This window comes from Carassius auratus, chromosome 22 (genome assembly GCF_003368295.1).
Source record: "Carassius auratus strain Wakin chromosome 22, ASM336829v1, whole genome shotgun sequence".
Lineage (NCBI taxonomy): Eukaryota > Metazoa > Chordata > Actinopteri > Cypriniformes > Cyprinidae > Carassius > Carassius auratus.
The window spans coordinates 20,087,306-20,103,400 of NC_039264.1; the positions used below are offsets into that span (position 1 = coordinate 20,087,306).

The 16,095-nt window shown below is 38.9% G+C and overlaps 1 long non-coding RNA gene across 1 annotated transcript; it reads right to left on the reverse strand.

The window, feature by feature from the left end:
- Nucleotides 1–1,346: 1,346 nt before the first annotated feature.
- Nucleotides 1,347–2,527, reverse strand: LOC113040675 (uncharacterized). Its single transcript, XR_003275277.1, has 3 exons — nucleotides 2,268–2,527; nucleotides 1,962–2,090; nucleotides 1,347–1,792 (listed from the first exon to the last, which is right to left on the reverse strand). It is a non-coding gene; the product is annotated as an uncharacterized LOC113040675 (long non-coding RNA).
- Nucleotides 2,528–16,095: the final 13,568 nt, after the last annotated feature.

The window sequence follows — 16,095 nt, forward strand, 5'->3', positions numbered from 1 at the left end:
GGGTATCTGCTTGTAAACAAACACATTTTATTCTAACTTCATGCATTTTGTTTTATTTTTAATAACACTTGAATGTTAGTAAGTTTCATAAATAATAACAATTATAATAATAATAATAAAAATAATAATAAACAAAGAAATAAACAACATTTAAAAAACTATGAATTTAATTCAGAATGATAGTCAAAATGTAGATGGTAGTCGATCAAAACCCCAGAGCTGTAATTATTACCTCTTCATGGGTCGACATTTCATTCCACAACTTTACACAGTTTTGATGCTGTTTATGTCTGATGATGTTCGTGCTGTGGAAGCATCTGTTGTTTCACTTTCTTCTTCGCTAGCATTTTGGAAATTCTGTACAAGATGATGTGTAACACTGGAAACATGGATCCCGGAGCACAAGCATGGCTCAAATTAGGATTTTTCTAAGTATGAGTCAAGTATACTTAAAATCCATTTTAGGTATATTTCTGAGAAGTGCTAAAAAAGTAGACAAACAGACTTATTTTTTCAGGCTGCACTGTTTCTTTTTGAGGTTTAGTCAACTGTGAGAAATGAGATACATCAATGTATAAAGGTATTGGAAAAACACTGTACTCAGTTTAAGGTGAAACCTCCACTCTAAGTGAGTGACCCTTTTTATCATTGGCTGTGCCAAGGCCAGTGGAACATATTTAGTGTCTTGGTTGATCACTTCAGTTTAACCACATCATTGTGCTGTGTGTGTGTGTGTGTTACATGACCTGGCTGGTGTCTTCCAAAGAACCACCTTAGACTTCTTTTCTTTTTTATTAGTTTAATTATTATGCATTTCAAAATAATCTGACAAAAAACTGTCATAAGCATTGAAAGCATTATAAAATAATTTCACAAAAATAACAATTAATTAGTAAATAATAGCTTTTATTGTTTCTCTTTTTTACTTTACTAGGATTTTTAAGCACTAGAAGCATATCTTCTAGTTAAAATGTCTTCAGTCAAAACCTATACGAATGATCCTAGATGCATGTGAATTTGACAGTTATAGTTATTGGACATTCACAGCAATATAAACCTACGTTTTTTACAGCATATTTGTTGAATGATCTGATATTGAATGTATGGATCTAGATCTACAAACAAGGAGCATCATCCCACGAAGTGCTTAAACCACAGCAGACATTGACATATAACTAAAAACATGTATATAAAATAGATTATGTGACATAATAATTATTTAGTAATAATAATAGACATTAATAATAATAATTTATAATGAACTTTCACCATAGATCAACAGATTTAAGACAGAGAGTAAATTTATTGCTAGATACAAGTATATTTTAAATGAAGCAGGTTTTCACACCAGACCTAATAACTGAATGACTATTTACCAATAAATGTGATAATGACATTTAATATGTGTCTGATTACACAGTCATAAACTCTATCTTTTTCCTGGTCTATACACAAATCCACTTTCTAAATTAGTCTAAAACAACAACAACAAAACATACAGTACTGTAAAGAATGACAAAAATCCTCAGTCTATAATACTCCTACATGCTACAATGTAAGGTAATTTATTCTTGACATAAGGTAGGCTACATTAAGCACACAATAAACTGTATGATATTTTAAAGCATTTTATATATTCGCAGAATGCCTGGTTTCTGAGGGTTTCACATAAATGTACCTTATTTTGATGTTAATCAGTTTAAGTCTTGGAATTTAGATACAACTCGTGTCCACTGAACATCAGCATTATACAAGTGTTTTTCCAACTGCTGGGTTTTTCCAATGGCACAAACTATAATGAGACAAAGAATTCAACAGTTATTAAATGTTACATGATCAATTGCAGAAATGCCAACTAATAGGCGAAATACTAAATTATGGAAACTACACAACTACAATGTCACCTGTCTATACCTGTCTAGAGCACTGATTATTATTTTTCTTTAAGAAGAATAACTTACCAATCAGCAGAATGAGCAGAAGTCCGTTCATCAGAGCAGATATGATGATAATAATCTGATATTGTGTTTGATTCTGATTAATAAACTCCAGCACTGTATGATTGTGACACTCAGTTAGTTGAGCTGATTCTGTAAAGAAAGAGTTCACAATTAATATAAGACTACTCCATTATAGCACAATGACTGCAATATCTGTAGAGTGGAGAAATCCATGGTGGGGCAAATTATGTCTTTATTTTCTAAAAAAATAAAAGTAGTCAATAGCATATTCTAAATTCTATAATTCTATAGAGTAAATGAACTCACCGTTGAAGTATATTCTGGTGCTGTTGCTGAGTTTTGGAGGTGTTTCTGTGTTCATACAGTAATAAACTCCTAATTCATCAGCAGTCACATTATTAATAACCAGACCATGTTTAAACTGCACGGAATATTTATTTCTGAAATTATTATTCAAGTAAAATGGTGATGTTGTAGCTGATGTTGTTCGTAGAATGACTGTTGGAGGATCTGCTGTTTTCAGTAAAATCCAATAAACCTTATTTACATCAAGATCACAGTTTATGATCACATTTGATCCCACATCAGTTAATAGATCTGACACTGCATACTGACAACAGATTAATACATCTGTAAAAATAAATAAATAAACGATAAAAAATAGATTAGCCTACCTGATTAAACACTTTGAAACTTTAACATAAAACAATTTATGAATAAGTGCATGTAAATACATTTGTAACATGTATAAACTCACAGAGCTGAAGCCGAATGCTGATGTGAATAAAAGACTTCAGAATTAAATATTTTCTCCAGATAAGACGAAGTCACTGCAGCTCTGAAGCAAAAACAGGAAGAAAAGTATTTCCCACATCAAGTCTGTGGTCGGATCTGGGTGACTCGGGTGGAAAAACTACAATTCACAGCCTCTCGAGGGCAGCACAGAACAACACTGCTGTATCTCATCTGTGCTCCCAACACAGTGCATTTTGCATGTCTTAAACAACTCATTCAGCTCTACAGCTCATACTCCAATGTTGTGTTCGAAATCACCCCCTATACCCTCATTCACGATTCCCTACATTATTCCACTAATGATGTAGTCGAAGGAGTATTGTAAATGAAAATGAGTGAGTGAACTCAGTCATGGAAACTAGTCTGTATAAACATCCATTAAACTATTAATCAATTTAAACTAAATGTATACATGTATACTATTATACAGTACCAAGAATCGACCAGTGGTTTGAAAAATTGATGAATTCTCTAGCTGCTGGATCGGTTGTACACTCATTATTTCGGTGCATTGTGAGAATGAATGAATTTACCCAATAATGTCACTATGGTTGCAGATGTGAGAGGCCTTCAGGAACATGATTGGGAACCAATGAGCTACAGACATGGTGTTTTACTTTACCTTTTACTAAATATGTTGGGAGCATTTTTATATTAATAAGTTTCAGACAAGATTGTTTTAACAGTGTAAAAACAAAAGGAAAAAAATATAATTTTTTTGTATATTAACTTTTACATATATGATAATTTTGTAAATTTTTGTAAAAATCCTAAAAGTGTTTTATTTTCTTGATTAAATGATATTGTGAATAGCAGATTTTCAGTGTGACCCTGATCAAGTCCTGTCAGTCGTTTGTCTGAGCCGTTCTGTTGAATATAGAACTGTTTATAAACAGTATTTTCATTGACTAATTTAATAAAACAGTCTGTGAAACATTGATGGTTACTTGCCACAAAAAGTCCACAGGTACAAGGACTTCCACAAAATACACATGGATGTGACTTTTTCTTTTTATTAAATTCATGAAGATACTACAGCTCTTTTTTTTTTTTTTTTGCTGCTGCTGCTGGTTCTGCATGCCTTCTCTCTCTCGTGCCAATACCTTCCCACACACCAAACTGCCGCCCCCTGCCCTAGATAAACATGAAGCTACTTTGACAGTTACAAGACAATTGTTAGATGCTCTTGTATTAAATGTGTGTCTACAGTATTTACAGAAACAAAGAGCATCATCTGGTGCATACTGTTAATATAATGTCTCCATATATTGTATCATTCAGTGTTGCAATATTTTATTAGCTTTATACACGTGTTTACATCAGAAAGTTTTAACCTGCTGTCACATGCCATTATATTAACTTCATACTCTTCTCTGAAAGGTGAAGTTGTCCATCCAGAGAAAGCTTGAATGGGTGAATTCACCCAAAAATGAAAATTAGGCTGTGGTTTACTCACCTCCGAGGCATCCTAGATTTATATGACTTTCTTCTTTCAGATTAATCCAGTTGCAGTTTTTGATCTTTCAAGCACTGCCATTGCAGTCAGTGGGTGTTGCACTGCTTCAGTCCAAAAGAAGTGAAATAAAAAATGCCCATACATAAAAAAAAGTGTCTCACATAGCTCCAGTGGTTGAACAAATGCCTCTTATATTGGCTTAATGCATTTTTGTAAGAAAAATTTACATTTTTAAAACATAATAATCACTTTAATGTAGCTTGCTCCAACAGTACACAGAAGCAGTTTTGGGAGCATGACGCATGAAATCTTGTGAAAACCAACGTTTATTTAAAGGAGCAATAAAAGCTAAATTTCCTTACTTTAGCAAATAGGAATAAAGGTCTCTTCTGTAGTGAATGCATGTGTTTGGTAAGAAAAATATCCATATTTCAACTGTTATAAACCCTTTTCTCTCACTTCCGAAGCACAAAGGCGCAGTACACGCGCCTCTGAAACATGTTGGTTTCGCAAGTTTGTTAATAAGAGCAAATGAAGCAAAGTTTCATTACTTTAGCAAAGGAAAACATTTCGGTTACGTATGGTAACCCTTGTTCCCTGAAGGAGTGAATGGATACGTCGCGTCGGTGACTGACTAATTGGGATATCGCTTTGATAGACCAATCTACTTTGATTGTAAACTAAACGAGCCAATGCACATTGGCATGCAATTATTGCAACCAGCTGCCGCTGATCACAGCGTGAGTATAATAAGGCAGCAGTTTCAATGCATACCAGATTTTTGCTAAGGAGCCTAGCCGGTGACCGGCGGCTCAGCGGTGGTACAGCAACCGTGGCGATGGGACATGGTGTCTCCATTCCCTTCTTCAGGGAACGAGGGTTACCATACCATTACCATTTCTCTCTCTACGTCACATCATTGACTGACTAGTTGGGATCCCTGCGAAAGCACCATGGGTGCTGCCCCTTCCAGTGCCCTGTGTGAACCGCCTGTGCCCCTATTAGGTGTAGGCTGGGGCTCGTAACAAGTAGTTACACTCACCACTGTCAAAGCACTACCTCACTGCGTGAGATTGGATAACACTAGGAAACGTACCAATTCCACTTGGAACAGGGACACAGCTGAAGCCCCAAGCTTCCCAAAGGAAGGTTTTCGGAAGGAAATACACATATAGAATCCTAGTTAGATGTATATGGTGAAATTTGAGGTGATTAAAGCCCTCTTGAGAAGGCAGAAGTCTGCCAGGGAAACAAGGGCTATACACATATGAGTACTGCTTAGGTCTCAATATGGAACCCAGCCTTCCATGGTTCTCATGGATTCATCATGAAAGCTTGGCACCGGACATTCCAATGCATCCAGATGCCTAGGGGGATGGAGGATCTCAACAGGATCTACAGTACGGACATTCTGGAGAAGTTTTAGCAAGCCGTCACTTATTGCGGCCTCTCTGTGCCACTACCCATTAGAGGTGAGAATAGGATACCGGCTCTACGTGAAGGCTATAGAACCTAGCGAACGCATTAGGGGTACCACGAGCCAGCGCACTGGAGGATGCAACACTTCTAGCTGAGTGAGCTCAAACCTGAACGGGCAGGTCATACCCTGTGCCTGATAAGCCATGGTTATGGCATCCACAATTAGGGTTGGGTACCGAAACCTGGTGCCAAAATCAGATCTCCATGTGGAGCACTGGCTATTGTCAGACTGCATGTGCATTCAAAAATTTTACTGGATTATTATTAAAATTAATGGCAAAATGAACTTTTGGAAATGTAAACTGATCTTTCCTGCTGACACACCAGTGTTAATTTTGACACGAAATTTTAATTTAGTTTTAGTCTTAGTCTTTTGACTATAATTCTTTTTAGTTTTAGTCAAGTTTTAGTCATCTGATTTGTTTTAATTTTAGTCTTATTTTAGTCGACTAAAATTGCTTGGTATTTTAGTCGACTAAAATTGCTTGGTATTTTAGTCGACTAAAATAAGACTAAAATCAATAACAGATTTACTAGACAATTTTTTACAGCTGGTATAGGAAACAAACTTAACCAAAATATATAATACACAAATTCAACTTTATTTCAACACAACTGTGTCTTTATTTCGATTCAAAAGCTTTTATGCAGCAACAAACACTGTCATGATAATGTAAACAATAACTAGCTGCCAATTGACCATCAATAAAAGAAAAAAATAACGTTAGGTCTGATCATTAATTTTTTTACAATATTGCTAGACAAATTAATACCTTATAAAATCTTGTTACTTTTGTTTACCTGACCTTAAAGCTTACAGCTGAGCTGAACAATAAGTGCATACATTTAAAGTAAATATTTAATAAGTTGGCAGCTAGGTGGATAAAAAAAGTAACAAGATTTTATAAGGTATTCATTTGTCTAGCAATATTGTATGTTTTAAATACTACAATATTGCTAGATTTGTATGTATAATGATAGGATGTGAACATTCATGTTTCACATGACTAATATAGAAATATTTGTGATATTGTCAACAAGTAGAACATTATAAAATATACTAAACATTAGTATTAATCAAATGTATTTATCATGATATTACGTATTAGTATTGTGCTCGCATCTAATTTGAAGAAGGGGCTATTTTACAGTACTTTTCAGTTCGTAATATTTATTTATTTAGCTCAATAAACAAAAGAACATCGTTGTAAAATTACATTTGAGAAAATGTCCGGGTGGCTCGTCTGTAAATGTCTTTTCAAATTGGTTGTGTTCTTGCCACGAATGAGCGCTCTGCGTGCTTTACACTTTGTTTTGTTTTGTTCGTCGTCAAACGTGAAGTGAGCTGTGGACATTTTGTCGCTCTTTTAGACAGTAGGGACTTTAAGCAACAGCTGCGAATGGAACGGCTACAGCGACCGGAAGTTTGCCGTCACACCGCTGTAGCCAAGAACGTAAAAGTCACTAAGCAACGGTAAAACAGAACAGCGCAACGCAGCATTAATTCATTTATTGAGATCCAAAAAAATATATAATTTAAAAAAGCAAGAGAAGGATTGCTTTTGGCGTTAAATGACAATCTTTTGTCAGAAGAGGAGTTTTTAATATTGTATGATGTAAATAAGTCTAAAAACATAACATTTATTTACCTAACCTCTCACGTTGTAGCGACTCCGGCAAATCAGCTGTTCTCTCGTAGTAGACCGTTAAATTAGAACGTCACAAAGTAGCAGTTAAATTCGCGCAGGCGCAATACAACGCCAGAATGGCGTTGCCGTTCCACCAGAGGCTGTTGCTTAAAGTCCCTATCACCTCTTCGAATGCCGACTTTCCGGGAGCTCATAAAAACTGAAAACCTTCGCTTCACGTCTCAATAAGTCAGGCTCTGATTGGTTCTCCTTTCTCATGCAGTCTGTTCTGTTTTGCCGGTTCTTTTGCTCATTCCTCGCATCTCTCCCGTCTGCTGATTTGATTTTCGTCACAGTCTATTTTCGTCTCGTCCTTTATTCGTTGACGATAATGTCAATCAATTTAGTCATAGTTTTAGTCTCCATCAGTGCCTTCTATTTTAGTTTTCGTTTCGTTTTCGTCGGCAAAAATATATTCGTGACGAAAATAATGACGAAAATATTTAGTCAACGAAATTAACACTGTGACACACTACAGCAAAAGATATAAAAAATTGCTTAAAACCCTTTTTTTGGGTGAAAATACTAATGTGCCTAAGACTTTTATACAGTACAGTACTTTACAAAGGACGTTGTTGCTACTTTGTGAAGAATGACCATACAGTTACTCACAGAACTGATTAAAGACAGTGACAGACAGCACAAAATTTTAACTAAATATCTGAGTGATTGATAGAGATACAGTAGAAACATTATGTGTGGTTTTGTATTAAACAATGACCCAGATCATGAAATACATTTATTAGCCTTAGAGTAAAAGAATCTTGGGAAATGAGAGTGTGGCAGAGCAGGAACTATAGGGTGAGGCGGAGCATTAATTGCACTCATGCTCAGCACTCCGGTTGATATCACTTTCCAACTATGCCACGTTGGGAATTTCGCCCAAGGAGTTTAAAGACACACACAGGTTCTATTCACCAGCTGAGTCAGGGACAAGCGTAATCATACTAAAATATTTTATCGACAGTAAAAAAAAAGAGCCAGACAGCCAGACAGCCACACTCATCTCATTTAAGAAGTTCAATTATTACTGGCAAGGGAATGGGAGCTTACCAACAGGGGCAGTAACAGATAGAAGATCACCATTAAATAATGAAAATCACCTAAGTCACTGTGCAAACACACACACACACCAACTAATGTCAGTGAGAAGCACAACACACAGTGAAGGATGCCACCACCCAAGAAGGTCACTCGTCTGCCCCCGTGTACCCAGATCCTGCCAACAACAAGAGAGCAATGGACATTTAGAGCTTAATTAATCATAGCTCCAGACAGGAACCAACTATTTGGTCCCGCCCAAGTCTACACGAATCAAAACCCTATTTGACAAGAAACACAAAGCATGAACAAACTCCAACTTCAAAAACCACTATAATCAAATAGTTAAAGAGCCACACAGATGGGAAATCAAAAATTACCTGTATTACAGTGTATGATGTAGCTGTCCATCAGTGTGCGAACAATGTGCAAAGTAATTAAACCAAAAAGTACACGATTTATAAAGTTATTGGCTTCTAAAGTAAGGAGTCGACTCTGAATTGCTGAAACGAGTCGTTATAGATTTCAAATCTTTTGCCCATCTCTATGTACGTCACTAGGAACACTTTGCATAATAATCTCCGCCTACCGTCTTGGGAGAAACCAGTCCCTCCAGAAAAACGCGATTATGCAATCGCGTGATTTAATGCATAATCAGCCAAGGCCGCATATTTATGCGGGGGTCTCATTTTTTCAAATACGCCACACTTTTGCCGCATAAATTGCCGATTTCAGGAAGCAAACTATGCGGAGGTAGCATGATTTCATAATAATAATAATATTCGTTGCAAAAAAGTCACATATATCTTAGCAGAAAGTTGAAAAATGTTGCGTTTACTTCACACAAGTAAATCGCCATTATTTTCCAATGGGAACCTTAGTGACGTAATTGCGCGACGTGAACATCATCTGTAAAGCCCGCGGTGAAACCAGGGTGAAGGACACAAATCATTCTCATCTGCCAACAAAAATAAGCGCAAAAGACCGCGCGAAGGAGTTACCCGGTGTGTCAATGGGGGCAAATTATTTTGAGAGAGGGATGAGGATGAGGTTGGCAAATGATAGGCCAGTGTTAGAGGCTACGTAGTTAGTTTTCATTTTCACAGTGGACTGTTGTAGTTTCATTCAGAAGTTGATGCACCTCTACAGTTGTAAGATTGTACTTTTTTGTTTCAGAATAGTACCAAAACCTTACAGTTGTAAGTATATTAGTAGCTAGTATGTAAAATAGTTTACGTTGCAGAAGAGATTGCACTTGGCAATTCCTGTAAAACAGCATTTGTATAGGATATTTGTGTGTATATTTTATTTGCATTCATTTTTACAGAAGTTGTTGAATATTTCTTTTGTAAAGCTAGAGAACTTGTTTGACTCAACGTTTTGTAAGTTTGAGCCATGTGTTAATTAAGGTCTGAAATAAAACAGAATGAGAACTTAAATATTCTGTGATTTAGTATGCTTGCTTATCATAGGAAGTCATAAGAAATGACTCATTACAGTAAAGTGAGAACAGGGTGTTGGGGGGGGGGGGGGGGGGTGACCTTTTTTTCTCTTTTTCATCAAACCGCAGTTTTTGCAAGTTCCCACAATTTCATCGCATAAGATTGCAAAAATATCCCGCATATTCCATCGCATTTTTTAAGAAAACCTGCCGCAAAATCAAGGATTTTTGCCCACAACAATCACAAAAATAATCCGCGTTTTTCTGGAGGGACTGAGAAACGGATCTCTGACCTGCCCCACCCCCCCACACAGACGCTCTGTTTGGTGTAAGAGCATCATGTCGAGGAGACCGTTTGTTTTATTATCACTGCCAAAGAATGAAGATCAGAAGAACCAATGGCTAAAATTCATTTTCACCACAATACCAGAGCAGTACAACAAATCCCTTCTGTTGTGTTCACAACATTTCACTGATGACTGCTTTTCTAATCTCGGTGAGTACAGCGGGATTTTCAAAGCGTTTGGCCATAAAAGATTAGAACAACGAGCATCTCCGAATCATAACGCGAAGTATGATTATGAAGTTACATGTTTGTTTTTTCCCGAGCGTCTTATCAGTATGTGTGCTGTCTGCAGCCTGTCTGCGCTGATCGTCATGTACAAACACGTCATTAAAATGAAGTGTAACCCCGTGAATACTCAACGAAGAGACATGAGAGAGATATCTATAGAAAGCTTGACATGTCTACTTTAAAACTAAACAAGTGCTGCTAACAGATATTCTGTGATAAAGTAATCCATAAGAAAACAACGCGATGTCTGTTTTTCACGTCTCCCTTCATTATATCTAATGTGACCACACCCCCACGATGAACGCGCTATTCAGATTCAAACTGAAGCGTGCGGCTTGAATAAGCACACACAGAAGAAAAAGCAGCGAGACTGTTCAAGTTTTTTATTTTACAGTTTGCTTCGCGATGAGAGGAATAAGACATAATTCATCCCAAACAGATGCTAACCTATGATGCTAACGCATAGTTTACCGTGGAGGTGTGTGCGGAACAACCAATCAAACCTGACTATGTCAGTTGACCAATCAGAACACAGTATGCTACCGAAAGGTGGGGTTTAAGGAAACTGAATCTTTTAAACAGCTTTGCGCGAACCTTTTGGGGATCTCTGAGAATTGAGGTAATTTTAAAATGATATTTTGACAAAATGACAATGTTTTTTAACCTTGGATGGATTTAAACCTAATGTACAGGACTTATAAACAGTGATAGGAAGCTTAGAATTTTCATCTTACTGGCTCTTTAAATTGTGGCAATATAGCTCAACCATAATAATGGTTAAATTAAGTCAATATATTCAAATCACAATAACGAATTGAGACCAAAATACCAAAGTCAGAAATACCAAACCATTTGAAACCAATTAAAGAAATAAAATAAAAAAAAAGAAAAAAAAGAAACTTGAAGCTCATTGGAAGCATATCAGTTCCGTGCTAAACATGGAATAACCCAATGGAAACAGAACAGCAACTTTGAGAAGGCACAGAGCATCGCAGTTGATCAGAATGCCGCCAATGCCTTTATCACGTGCCTAAAAACAAACAGAAAATGTTACACTGCCATTCATTCTCTCCTGACTTCCGGCTTGTTGAAGTATACTCACGATAGAATGTTGCACTGGGATTAATATCCCGAATTCTCACGACACATGTGGCCAGATATCCCAGATAAACTCACCAGCGGAGAGAGCAAATAGACTTTAAACTATTGTAAAGCATACAAATTATTACCCACCCAGTTAAAGCAACCTCATTACACAAACATCGTATACATACATGCTTTCCTTACTGGCTCAACTGTCCACATTCAATTCTCCAACCTGCAACACACCAGTAAATGGCACAGTCAGTGGTTAAGCTTCAGGGGTCTTAATGACTAACAATAGCTGTCAACTCTCCACTCCAACACAAGCAGTATGGCGCATCAATGATGTAACGACCCCGGAAAATGACACACACCTGCAGCTTGCACCCCGTGCTCTTATGCACCCATGTTTAGCCAGTCCATTGAAATCATGAAATTAGGAAGGGGAAGTAGCCCATCCTGCCACAATCTTCCCCTCCCTTTTGCATTTGTGCCCCCTTGATGATGGACCCAATACTGAGCCACCAACACCCTCATGACCAAGGCCTGACATAAACAAGACTGACATACCAGCAGTGGTTACCTCAGAGCCAACGGTGATCCTTTTTCCCAACTATCCTACTGTCAAGGGAAGATGGTGCAAGTTCCTATGCCAACCAGCTCCAATTCGGCCTGTCCGCTGAGGGGCGACCACTCAATCACCCTGGAAGGTAGAAGACACTGTGGGTTCCATTACCACCAGTCCCCTGCCCGGTTCGCCTAACTCTCCTCCAACTGCACCTACAAAGGGGTTATCTGATGGCAAACCATTCGTACCAGAATTGGCTCATGCTGGATGACCGGTCGCTCGAGCAACGCAAGGGGTCTCCGGCACCAGCACAACCAAGTCCACATCATCTCCCTCATTTACCTGGGGTTCTTCGCGATCTTCTACCCCAACACTAAGCAGACCATTCGGCAGGACATTTTTCTGGCCACAAGCCTTCAACAATGAGTGCTGGACACATCGGACTTTGCTCAGATCCTGCACAGGTGCAATAGTGTACACCACACCTCCCGCCGGAGGAGGACAAATCACTTGGAACAACACCGGGCTCCACAAGTCTTTAATCTTATGATGCCCCCTAAATGCATGATCTTGTAAATAAATAAAAAGACCTTCAATAACACCGACATCTAATCAACTCACTAGTACATTCAACTCCCTGATGACCATGTTGTTGATGCAGCTGTCTAAAACATCCTGCTTCATTAAATCGGGCAATACTAACTGATAACAATCTTCTCCCCCATCAAGACGGAAAATTTGGAGATACAGAATTCCCTCCTTCTATACCAATCAATCCTACTGTTGCAGCAGAGTAAGAACTGGCTTAGCCAGCTGGCGCCGCTCTTTGGGCATCGGCGCTTACCTGTTCCTCAAAACTTCAACAACGGACCAATGATGGAATCACCCTCCTGCATAGCGCGCAAGTCAGAGGCAGAGTAACTGGGTAAAACACTCATCTCATTTGCCATGACCTGCACAAAACCACGTGCCCTTACAGTTTGCTGTAGTAACTCAGGCAGCAGGATACCCACGACCAAACCAGTAATATCATCCAGATGCATGGGGCTCTGTCAGGACAGAGCATCCGCATTGCCATTTCTCCTCCCAGGCCTATACCTCACCACAAAATCAAAAGGCAGCCAGCTCAGCAGCCCAGCGCTGTTCAGTGGCCCCAATCTTTGCCTTGGTCAAGTGACTCAGGGGGTTGTTATCAGTAAACACCAGGTACTTATGTCCCAACAGATACTCCCTGAATTTCTCCACCATGGCCCACTTGAGGGACAGAACCTTACATTTTAATGGAACTATAATTATTTATGTTATGCTCCGTGGGTCTCAGGCTTCGGCTGACATAAGCTATGGGTTGCACTTTCCCATCAAGTTCTTGGGAAAGTACAGCACCCAAGCCACCATGACTAGCATCGACCTCCAAAATGAAGGATCGGGGAAACTCTGCATAAGCTAATACGGGTACAGGGATTAATTTACTCTTCAATGTCTCAAATGAATCCTAAAACTGTTGCATCCACTCCTGAGCTAAACTCCTTTTTGCTGACTTATCTCCAGTAACTGCAGTTACCGGTCTATGTAGAGGAGCTGCCAACTTAGCAAAACCCTCAACAAAGTGTCTGTAATAGCTTGCCAACCCCATCAGAGACTGTTGTTAGACAAGGCCACTGTGCCACAGCTTTGTGTCGATATGACATGCCCCAAGTATCTTACCTCCCATTTGAAAAAGTCAAATTTCTGCTATTTTACCTTGAGCCCTTCCCTCTCCAAATGGCCCAAGACCAATTACAACCTCTCTAAATGCTGGGCTACCGAAGCGGAAAACTCAAAAATGTTGTCAAGATATAACAGCACTGACTGACACTGCTGGTCACCGAATTAACACTCCATCAGCCTCTGGAACGTAACTTGCAACATTACAGAGGAGGAACGGCACTGTACTGCTCTCACAACACATGGACATAATCCAGCACCGATATATCATGGGAAATTAAATGAGTACGACCTAGAACTCCCTCATCACACGAAAACGCTGCTTGATACTTCTGTACGAAAACCCTAACATGACAGACAGACAAAACAGATAAATCAAGAGACTCGATTTGTTTAAGCAAAGAAGACTCCCCCTGAACTATGGGATTGTACTGTGGCCACTGTTGCCTTAACTTCAACAACCCCTCGTGGCAGGCTAACTAGATAGACTTCTGTCAAACTTCCCACCATGGTGGTAGGGCGGAGCTCCACATCAGTTGTGCCAACGCTTACCATGGGCACATTTACGGTACCTCGCTCGACCTATACCAAGGCTGGTGAGGCCAAGAGCCCAGTGGGAAGGCCCGAGTCAGGGGGCTCAAACAACACAGTTCTGCCCTCAAACTGGGCTGAACAGGTTGCAGCAACCCATTTAATTGTGCCTCCGGGGATGCGTTTCACTCTACGCCAATGCATCCGCACCCGCACCGAAGGGGAAGTAGCCCATCCTGCCAGAAGTGCATCCAAGGAGCGTGTGAACACTTTGGAGTTATTTTAAATATTTTTAATGTTCTTTAATGTTATCCATAGTTTTTTGCGGCTCTTTTTTTTTTTAGGCATCGGCACCGTTCACCAATGATGAACTGCCTTTAACTGTCATTTTTCATTATTAACACACTGTTTTCCTAATTAATGTTGTTCAGTTTCTTTGACGTAATCTCTTTGTTTAAAGCGCTATATAAATAAAGTTGACTTGACTTAAAAGTATTGAAATGGCACCGGTATCAAAAAAAGAAAAAAGAAAAAAAGAAAAAGAAAACGAAACTCAACCCTATCCACAATCCAGTGGACCATCCTCTGCTTAGAGATGGCATTCCCCTTCTGCCGGCCTCCATAACAGTCAAAGAGCTGGTCTGAGATCCTGAAGCTTTGGGTCCGGTCTACATAGCATCTCAATGCCCGGATGGGTAAGAGCAAAGCCAGGGCTGGGTCTGCCTCCTCCAGGGGCAGCACTTGCAGGTTCAACACTTGGTTTATGAAGGGTGTAGTGGGAACCTTGGGCACGTAGCCATGCCGGGGCCTCAGGGTTACCTGGGAGTCAGCAGGCCCAAACTCTTGGAGCGAATCGTCGACCAAAAATGCATGCAGGTCGCCTACCCTCTTGATTGAGGCAAGGAGCAGAGTTTTCAATGAAAGTTTTGTTTTGTTCTCTCTCCACATTCGTCACTAATCACGCAATGCTGGCATATCAAGACATCCAACGGAATGGTTTCCATGTATGACAGATAACTGAAATGAGAAAAAAAGTTTTAAATACGTTTAAAATATGGATATTTTTCTTACAAAAACTCATGGATTCAATACAGAAGGCCTTTATTCACACCCCAGAGCCATGTGAGGCAGTTTATATTATGAATGCGCAAACTTTATTTGACAAATTGAGGAATGATTGAGCTTGGAATAGCCACGACAATTTTCAATATAAATACGACTGGATTCCTCGGAAAGAAGAAAGTCATATACACCTGACTCGAGGGTGAGTAAGTTTTAATTTTTGGGTCAAGTAACCCTTTAAATGCATGAAAATGTTCCCCTTTTTGCATCTAGTTTGGTATCAATTAGTCGAGAAAGTCTAAGTGATGACAGAAAAAAAATATATATACTTTTTACAGAGTAATAACACAGTTATAACATTGTAACACTATAACACTGTAACATGGTAATTTTAATTATAAATGTCATTTTAATCAGTAATACATTGATGTGATACTGGACATTTGCTGGTAATGACATACAATTAATTTGAATGTGTGGCGGCTAATTCATACAAATTTGTAAGACCTCACTCGTATGAATTCGTATGAATTTGTACAAATGACCTACCCCTTACCCCACCCCTAAACCTACCTGTCACTGGGGTCTAGACAAATCGTACAAAATCATATGAGCGAGGTCATACGAATTTGTACAAAATAGCCACCTTGTGACACACATATGATTTAGTCGTGAGATAGCGTTGGTAGTTCCTCTGCTGTCTTCTGTATGT